General features: G+C 35.4%; 1 long non-coding RNA gene across 2 annotated transcripts; it reads left to right on the top strand.

Moving 5' to 3' along the window:
* The first annotated feature begins 1,312 nt into the window (after positions 1 to 1,312).
* LOC125855442 (uncharacterized) lies at positions 1,313 to 7,159 on the top strand. Of its 2 annotated transcripts, none has more exons than XR_007445483.1 (5): positions 1,313 to 1,749; positions 1,853 to 1,914; positions 2,056 to 2,131; positions 6,748 to 6,779; positions 6,867 to 7,159. It is a non-coding gene; the product is annotated as an uncharacterized LOC125855442 (long non-coding RNA). The 2 variants fall into 2 exon arrangements; XR_007445482.1 differs by having other exon boundaries at positions 2,056 to 2,113.
* The last annotated feature ends 1,765 nt before the right edge of the window (positions 7,160 to 8,924 follow it).

Here is an 8,924-nt window from a genome sequence, read left to right on the forward strand (position 1 = left end):
CCATTAACTTATTTTCATATGGGTCAAGTGATGAAGGATATTAAATAAATTATGGACCTGACCCATTAACCATTAATTAAATAAATTAATTATTTAATAAATATTCATTAATTAAATAAATGTAGCTAACAAATAGCTCCAAATTCCCAAACAACTTCACCAACTGATAAAAAATTACTCGAAGCAACTATCGGGAGGGAGTAAAATGGTAATTTTCTGAAAATTTTCAAAAATGACCTTCACATTATCCACCACTAAAAACCATGTTTTTCCTCGAACATAAAGTAGAAGAAAGTAGAATACTCTACGTTACCAAGCGCCTAAGGTATGATTTTCCAAAGTCGTGTCCATCCCTTCAAGTGAACTCATAATTAGGATCGTTCAATCAAGATCAACTATCAAGAACTGAACTTTCGAATCAAAATTTGGTAAATCTACAACTCAGGAGTGATTATGAAGTTGCGGACTAACCTATGAACCTAATTTGAACTTAATTCCTCTAAACAACAACACACCTACCAGGACGAATCTTTTCTCACATAACTACGGAATTTTTTTGATTCAATTATACAGGTTAAAACCAAGAGCGTACTTGAATCAACCACCAAACCCTCATAATGCACAAACCATCACACCTCTTAGCAAGATTCCATTCTCACAACATAATCCTCCCATGAGCTTAAGCTGTAAAAATCATATCTTTGGCATTCATTTTTTGGGACTATGTTTTTTTCTCTACTCTACCCGTAAAGATCACAGCTTTATGCTCGACTTATCCACTTTCGAAGATATTCTTGATTTCTGTTTGACGCTTTCAAAACAGCACACAAAAATAACCCACTTCTTCTCTTGAAAGTTTAGTTTTCTTTGCACTAGTTAATTTGCTAAAAGCCCAAGTATTCAACTCTCTTGCGAAAAATCTAAAATCTAAGTGTTTTTCATGTTTGAGTGTGATTTGAAGACCGCAAACCCCCGTTCACTACCCCACAATAGATAATACTCGCCCTTTTTACCTTTGTTTTATCACTGCGATTAAAATGCTATGTATGCTCTAAGAAGTTTATGTGTCAAGATTCAAGAGTGATTTTTTTTCTTTAGCTATACTGAAGTTTGAAAGTAGTGTTAAAAATGTATTTGCGTTTTCTTTCACATGAAGTTAGTTCCTTTTGGTTCCAAGTGAATATTCATTTCTTTAATTAAAACTGGGCATTAAGCAGTTTATTAAAATAAAATCAATTATAGGTACAACAGACAAATCCCAAAAGTTACCTAGCCCAAAAATTAAAGCAAAACCAAAAATATAGGCAAAGAGACAAGTCATCTGCATAATTAGGGAAGTAGGTAGAAAGCTCCACCCCTTCATCTTCCTCAAACGAAATAACTGTAGATTTGATCTACTGTTAACTTGGTTTGGCAAAATCCTCCTCCACTTCGATGTTCATCCTCAACTATCAGCTCAAAGCTCTATCTTTAAGCTAAGTGTCGAATCCTTCGTGTTTAATTGTTCTTCTTCTTTTCATTAGATCGATGGAATGAACTTCTAAGAAGCTAAAACCACCATCAGATCAAAAGAATCGATTTAGAAACAATAAAACCTGACCTTATGATGCCAACAAGTTTCGATGTCTTAATAGTTAGAGCTACATATCAGAATCGGTAGATCTATTGTTTGGATACTCGTACCATTAACACCCCAAGGTCTCACTGGGTGTAGGTGTTTGCATCCAAAGAAATCACTTCGAACAATAGGTATCACGTTTTCCTTTATTGTAACTCCTTACTCTAATGTTAAAACGGAACCCAATGCACAAATTGACTTCTTTGCATCATGTTTTCAATGTTATCTGTGAAGCAAACTTTGTAAACATGGTCAATGTTCTACATCCCTATTCAAACCATCTGCAACATTTTCCAGTAAGTCCAATGGTGTCTACTTTGTATTCCTTTTTTTATCAATTTTTAAGTCAATGGAGTGAGCTTTTTAAGATAATACCACCTATCGATCAAATCGTTTCAACGGGAGAGTGTTTGATAACCATTTGAATTTTGTTGCAGGATTTACTAACAGAAACACTAAGATCACAAACTACCAGATGTTGATGCCCATAAACAGGTGCTTCCAACATCTATAGTAAGTTGCCTTATTGTTATTGTTTTGCATATCCCGTTATAAAAGTATTGTTATATCTTCCTTGAATTTTGATATCATGAGACAAAATCAAAACTAAGTTAGTAAAAAAATCAGTGAGAGTATTACCTTCCCTAAAGGAATGTATTACACTTACTGATATATTACACATTAGTGCTCTTATGGAGTTGACCTTCATTGTCACACTCCATGGGACCTCCTAGTTTCCCTGAAGAATTTGCACCATAATCCAAGAATTTGATTCTATAATGATATGTTGGATAGCATTGTCTTTACAGTAGAGGAAGCACCCTCATATTGTTGTAGCTTATGCTTTAAGGCTGGTAGTGTCCTTAATTCTTGAGACTCTTGCAACTACCAAATCTCCTTCCCCATTTCTAATACAAAAAGCAAAAGAACTAGGTACAGGTTCCCTCTTGAGGAACCATCAGTGTTTCTTTAAACCAAGGATTGGGAGGGGGAACCCATTTTACAATTCTGGTTACAGAGGTAGTTCTATTGTTCTGCAAAGCATCAATAATATCTATCCATCTTCTCCCTTGTATATTTAAATTGAATATGACCTTAACAAACTTCAAAATAGTGTCATTGAATTCCCAGTATACCTTCTTTTCATGGTATGAACCACCATGTAGGATGGTATTTCTTCTTTCCCACAAAAACCCAGAAAAGGATGATAGGAAGTACCTTGAAAACTTCTCGTAGCTTACTATTACCTTCAATATTTCTCCACATTCTCATAGTTTGCTTTAATTTAAGTCTTTGATCAATAATACCAGTTGCCCTACAGTAGTGAATCCACACTATATCTGCCACTTCCCCTTTGAGAAATAAATGTTCTATTGTTTATCTACCTGAACTATTACAACATCCACAATCCTCAGAGATATTAGGATTCCACAAATGCAAAAGAGTTGATACATGAACCTTACCCAACCAGATTATCCAAGAAAGAATAGAGAATTTGAAGGGTAATCTTTTACTCCATATTGCCTTTAGATCTTTATTTACATCCATTCTTTGCCTTGAAATTTCCAAAGCACTCTTAGTAGTGAATTTGCCCATACTATTTTTAGTCCACCATGGCTTGTCCATTACATTCTCAAATTGACCAAATCTCATAGTATCTCGAACATGTTCAATGACATGTTCTGGGAATACATCTTGCATTGCACCATAATCCCAACCATCCTCTTTAATGAAATCACCAACATCATTTATAGGATGGCAATATTGTACCTCTATTGAATGAAGAAATATAGGATCAGAGTTGGTCTACTTATCAAACCAAATTGTTGAGGTTCCATTTCTTGGTTCCCACCATAAAAAAGACTCAATCTTTTCCCTGTTCTCCAGCATTGCTTTCCACACTTGAGATCCACCTCTTCATTGCACCAATGTAGGAATCTGTTTCTTGCAGTGTTTATTCCATAAATAGTTAGACCACAAATTAGTTTGTGTCCTGAACCTCCACCACAAATTAGCATACATTGCTTGAGAAACATTTTTTAAGGATCTGAACCCTAAACCCCGCTCATCCTTTGGCAAACAAACCTTATTCCATATAGATCAGTGTTTGCTCCTTCCTGTCTCTTTGGAATGCCAAAAGAATTTTGCAAAAATTTTGCAAAAATTCTTTGTAATTCTTTAAAAACAATAGCTAAAAGAAAATAAATTGGGATGCTCCGTAGAACATTTTTATAGTAAAACTTCCTTTCCTCCATATGATAAAAGCCTACCCTTCTATGCTTGGAGTTTACTCCTTACTCTGTCCAACAAATCATCATAGTGCTCCTTCTTTTTCTTTGAATGTGTAATGGGACATCCTAGGTATTTAAGAGGAAACGTTCCTTTTGGTCATACATGTATCCAATTCCATCTGCTGCACAACCTCCATAGAAGAATTTTGATGCATATAGAAGAGACTCTTATCCTTATTCGCCTTTTGCCCTGATTCCAGCTCATACTCCTACAAAATCATCATAATCTTTCCAATAGAGTGCTTATTAGATGAGGCTAAAATGATAGTGTCATCTGCATATGCTAAGTGATTGAGGTTTAAGCTCCACTTAGGCATACCATAACCCACAAAGGCATTATCTTCACAAAGATGATTAAGAGCTCTAGTTAGAACTTCAACATATAAGATAAATGAAGTAGGGGAAAGGGGATCCCCTTGTTTAACCCCCTAGTAGAATGAAAAAATTAACAGGTTGGCCATTTAACAGAATAAAGTAGTAATTATTAGATATCAATCTCCAAATCACATCTACTACCCCATTAGAGAAATCCATCTTTCTAAGAACCTTCATTAAAAAAACTAGGATACTCTGTCATAGGCCTTAGCCATATCTAGCTTCAAGATTACAATAGAAGGTTTTTCTCTTTTCCATATATCAGCAACCAATTCATGTGTTAAGAGCACATTCTCAACGATATTTCTCCCTTTGAAAAAACCAGACTGGTTAGGAGAAATCAATTTGGGAAGAATATTCTCCAATATATCATGCACAATTCTTAATAAAATCTTATTAACAAAGTTACTTAAGCTAATAGGCCTCAGGTCTAAAAAAGACTGCACATTATATTTTTTCGGGATGAGTACTAGATTAGTATGAGTAATGGACTTTGGGAGGGTGTTTCCTGTAAAGAACTCTTCCACCATCCTACCCACATCAACACCTACTATATCCCAGCAAGAGTGAAAAAACTTTCCTGATAAAACATCTGGCCCACAAGCACTGTCACCATTTAAGCTGAAGACTGTCTTCCTTATCTCTGATTCAACTAGTATTGCCCCTAAAACTACATTGTCCTCCTCTGTAACTAGTTCTGGAATGTGATGCAATAGTGAAAAATCATATGCATCCCTCTCTTGAGTGAATTGTTTTTGATAATAGTCAATTTCTTCATTAACAATTTGGTCTTTTTCCTCTACCCAACAACCCGGCTCATTAATAGATCTTGTCACCTTCAACCTGTTTCTTCTCCCTTTCACTATGATGTGGAATAATTTAGTATTTCAATCTCCATTTTCAAACCAATCATATCCAGCTTTCTGTTGTCAGTAGCTTTCCTCCAAATGTAGATATCTGGTGTACTCAGCTTTTGCTCTTTGCATGATTGCTCTATTCTCTTAAGAGGGGAACTCTTCAAATAGTTTCTCTTTCAGTTTGGCTATGTCTTCCCTGATGAGTAGTTGTTGAAAGATAGCCCCATATGCCTGTCTACTCCATATAGTGAGAGTTTTTTTCACCTGCTTGATCTTCCTTTTATAGTCAAGAAAGGGTTTATTCGTAAAGCTTGAATCCCAACCCCTCCGGACTACTTCTTTGAAATCTTCATGCTTTGTCCAAAACTTTAAGACCTTGAAAGGCCTTTAGAGCCTGCTATTTCTGTTCTCACAACTTATAGTAAGGGGGCATGATCTGAGCTATCTCTAGTCAGATGTTCCACTTCTAAATGAGAATACAATCCCTGAAACTCAGAGTTCGAAAAAACTCTATCAAGCCTTTCGAAGATGCAATTATCACCTGCTCTACTATTCCACCAAGTAAATGGGCTACCCTTACATTGAATTTGCAAAACATCACATGCTTCAACACAAATATTGAAATCTTCAACATCAGCAGCAACCACTGGGATTCTTCCTATCTTTTATGCACCATTCAAAACAACATTGAAATCTCCTCCTAAGATCCAGGGCCTATTGATTCCATTGGATAAAGAAAGAATATTATCCCATAGGTCCATCCTCATATTTTTATCACACTTTCCATAAACAATAGTCACCAAGAAATAAATACCAAGTGTCTGGTTACACAAATTCAGGGATGATTGCTACTTAGTATCACTAATCAAAGTAGTTGTAAAACCATGGTTCACAAACAACCAAATTTTTCCATTACAGTTATGAAACATTAAAGGCATATGTAGTCTGCTTCTGTATCTATTTATGTGCTTAGTGTGTTGAAAATGTTCAAGAAGTGCCATGAAAGAAAATTTATGGTATTTGTTCAACATTTGTACTCTCTGAAAAGCCTTTTGTGACTTAACAAATCTAATATTCCATATAAATGCTTTCATCATTTCTTCATTGGTTGAGACCCTTCTCTCTTGGGTTGCAATCTAATAGGTTGAGGAACCTCTCCATTTCCTTGCTTTTCCCCCTTCCTTGCATACTTGAAGGTTTTTAATAACTCTTGGGTACAAATAAGCATCTCTATGTATTTGTTCTTTATGCTGGTCCGTGATGTTGTCTTCTTCTATTGCTTCCACCTAACCACAGGATATCCACTATTGTTAGTGCACTATCCCTATAGCATTGTTATTGTCTTATGTCCTCCATTACTTCATCTCCCCAACTTGTGCATTAGTAGTTATAATTTATGTTGCATGAATCTGACGGAAATGCTCACCACATTGCTGATTATTTGCAAGGCTCTTTAGTTGATCACCACCCAAGTCGTATTCTTCTGTTGTTCGCTGTTTTCCTCCTGTGTTTTCCACCAACTTCCTTTGTTGTTGATCTGCAGGATCGCATGTACTGCTTGCTTATTTCTGATGGGTTTGCTGACCACTTTGCTGATTGTTTGCAGGACTTTGTTCACCCCATGAGTCGGCAGGAGATGTAAGGATGCAATCATTACTATGTTCTTTTGCTATTTGTATTTTTCTCCATTGTTTACCGTTGATTTCCTTTGATTTTCATCTACAGTATTGCTTGTGATGCTTACTGGTAGTGTTGCTTGCTTCTCATTTCCATGGCTATGGAATGAACTGGATATCCATTCCTTGGTGGACATTTGATTCTCAAATATTTCCCCTTGCTTATTAATTCCTTGAGCTTTAGATATTGAAGTAATATTTGTATTATTAACAGAAATGTGATCATCCCCTTCTTCTGTAAGTGCTTCAAAGGGGTTATCATTGGTAATCACTTTATCTGGTAATATAGCTTTTTCACTAAGATAACCCTTGTTGATGAACCTTCTGTTGGTTGGGTTCCATTGATGCCTTTGGTAGGTGTTTCTCCCTGCTTGTTTCCTTGATGGGGTGGTCTCCACTTTTTCATTATGATCATTAATGTCTTTTTCCTCGTTTTCTAGTTGCACCTGTTTAAGATCATGATGAAGTACCCTACATTCTTGCTCATTGTGACCTTGTAACATGCACTTCTTGCAATATTTAGGTAAAAAATCGTACTTAATCTTCACCTGTTCAACCCTTGATTCCTTTGTGGTGGATTTAACAATCTTCGTCTCCACATACTTAAGGTAAATCAGCCAAAAGTTCCACTTGCACCTTGACCTTAGCACAATTAGGTCTTGTTTTATTTACCGTTGCCAAATCCAAATGAATCGGTTTCCCTACTGCAGTTGCGAGTGGAAATAGTGACTCTTTCATAAATAAAGTTGGCTTGAGGTCAGGGAAAGAGATCCATGCCATTGCTTGAGATGTTTCCTCTTCAATCTAGAATTTAGCATCATAGATTAGGGGTCTCATTTGATAGGAATAACCATCCTTATCATTGATATAGTAGACATTCTTGGACATACCATTAACGAAATCCTTAATAATCAAGTTGAATCTCATAAGAATGTGACGATTTCTCAAGAAACCAATCCTGCAATCTCCTTTCACTTTGAGTTGTATAGGGATTTGGATGCGAAGATCCTCTAATTCAGGCCATCCATAGGAAATTTTCCCTATTATTGCATATTGTAACTCTTCAATTACAATCATTCGATCCACTTCTTCCTCATTCCACATAACTCGAGGAATAACATTGATGTAGTACAGCTTTTTAATAGGAATAGGTTCAATTGATTGATTACTCTGTGTCTTTGGAGCATTAATTGTTAAAGGTTTCAGAAGTTTGACATAAAGTTCCAAAGGTGGTGGGGTTTCTTTGGCAGGCGAAGAAACTCTAGGCAAAATAGGCTCGATAAGGGTCTTTTGTGGTAATGAAGGAAAATTGTTGTCGATAGTAGTGAAGGGTGACTGGTCAGCCAAAAGAACAGGCTGACCAGTGGCCTGATTGACCATTTTCGGCAAATATTAGGGTTCAATTGAGGTTGACGGCATAAGTCGCTTTACTTGTTGCTTTCACTTCAGTTTCAACAAAAAAATTAAATCGTAAGTGAATATTCATTTGGTTCTCATATAATATGGATTTTGTAGTTTATGTTTGTTTGTATTTTCTTTAGGCAGAAACATATTTCAATAAAAGATGGTTGTTTTTTTATTTATTTTAAAATATTGTGTTGATCATGCTTATACAAACCCATTTGCAGTTCAACTTCATGTTCTTGTGCACATATTTTTAGTGTTTTTAGTCACTATTATCTCAATTCTCAAGTATAAGGTAGATCTGTCATTTTTCATTATTCGTGCTTCATAGAAATAATATTTCACTTCTAGTTTAAATTTGATGGGTTTGAGATTTAGCTTATACTCAAAATATATTTGTTATTGGTTTTAAAAGTCTTCAATAGATAAATGTGTCTATTATTTGGCGCTTGCATATCTTGTGTTAGGGATAATATATATATATATATATATATATATTTATTTATATATATATTTGATTTATTTACTATCAATTAAAGTTGAATCGTCTTACTAATTTCTTTACCCTCTTTTTACTTGCATGAACTTTGGGACCAAAAATGGAGTCTTGATTCAAGACTCTAGTAAATTTTGAGTCTCCTAGACTTGACGTTACCATCATATTCGCATATGAAGTCGACATCTTAGACTACCCGAATAGCAA

The sequence above is a fragment of the Solanum stenotomum genome, chromosome 2 (assembly GCF_019186545.1).
Source record: "Solanum stenotomum isolate F172 chromosome 2, ASM1918654v1, whole genome shotgun sequence".
Lineage (NCBI taxonomy): Eukaryota > Viridiplantae > Streptophyta > Magnoliopsida > Solanales > Solanaceae > Solanum > Solanum stenotomum.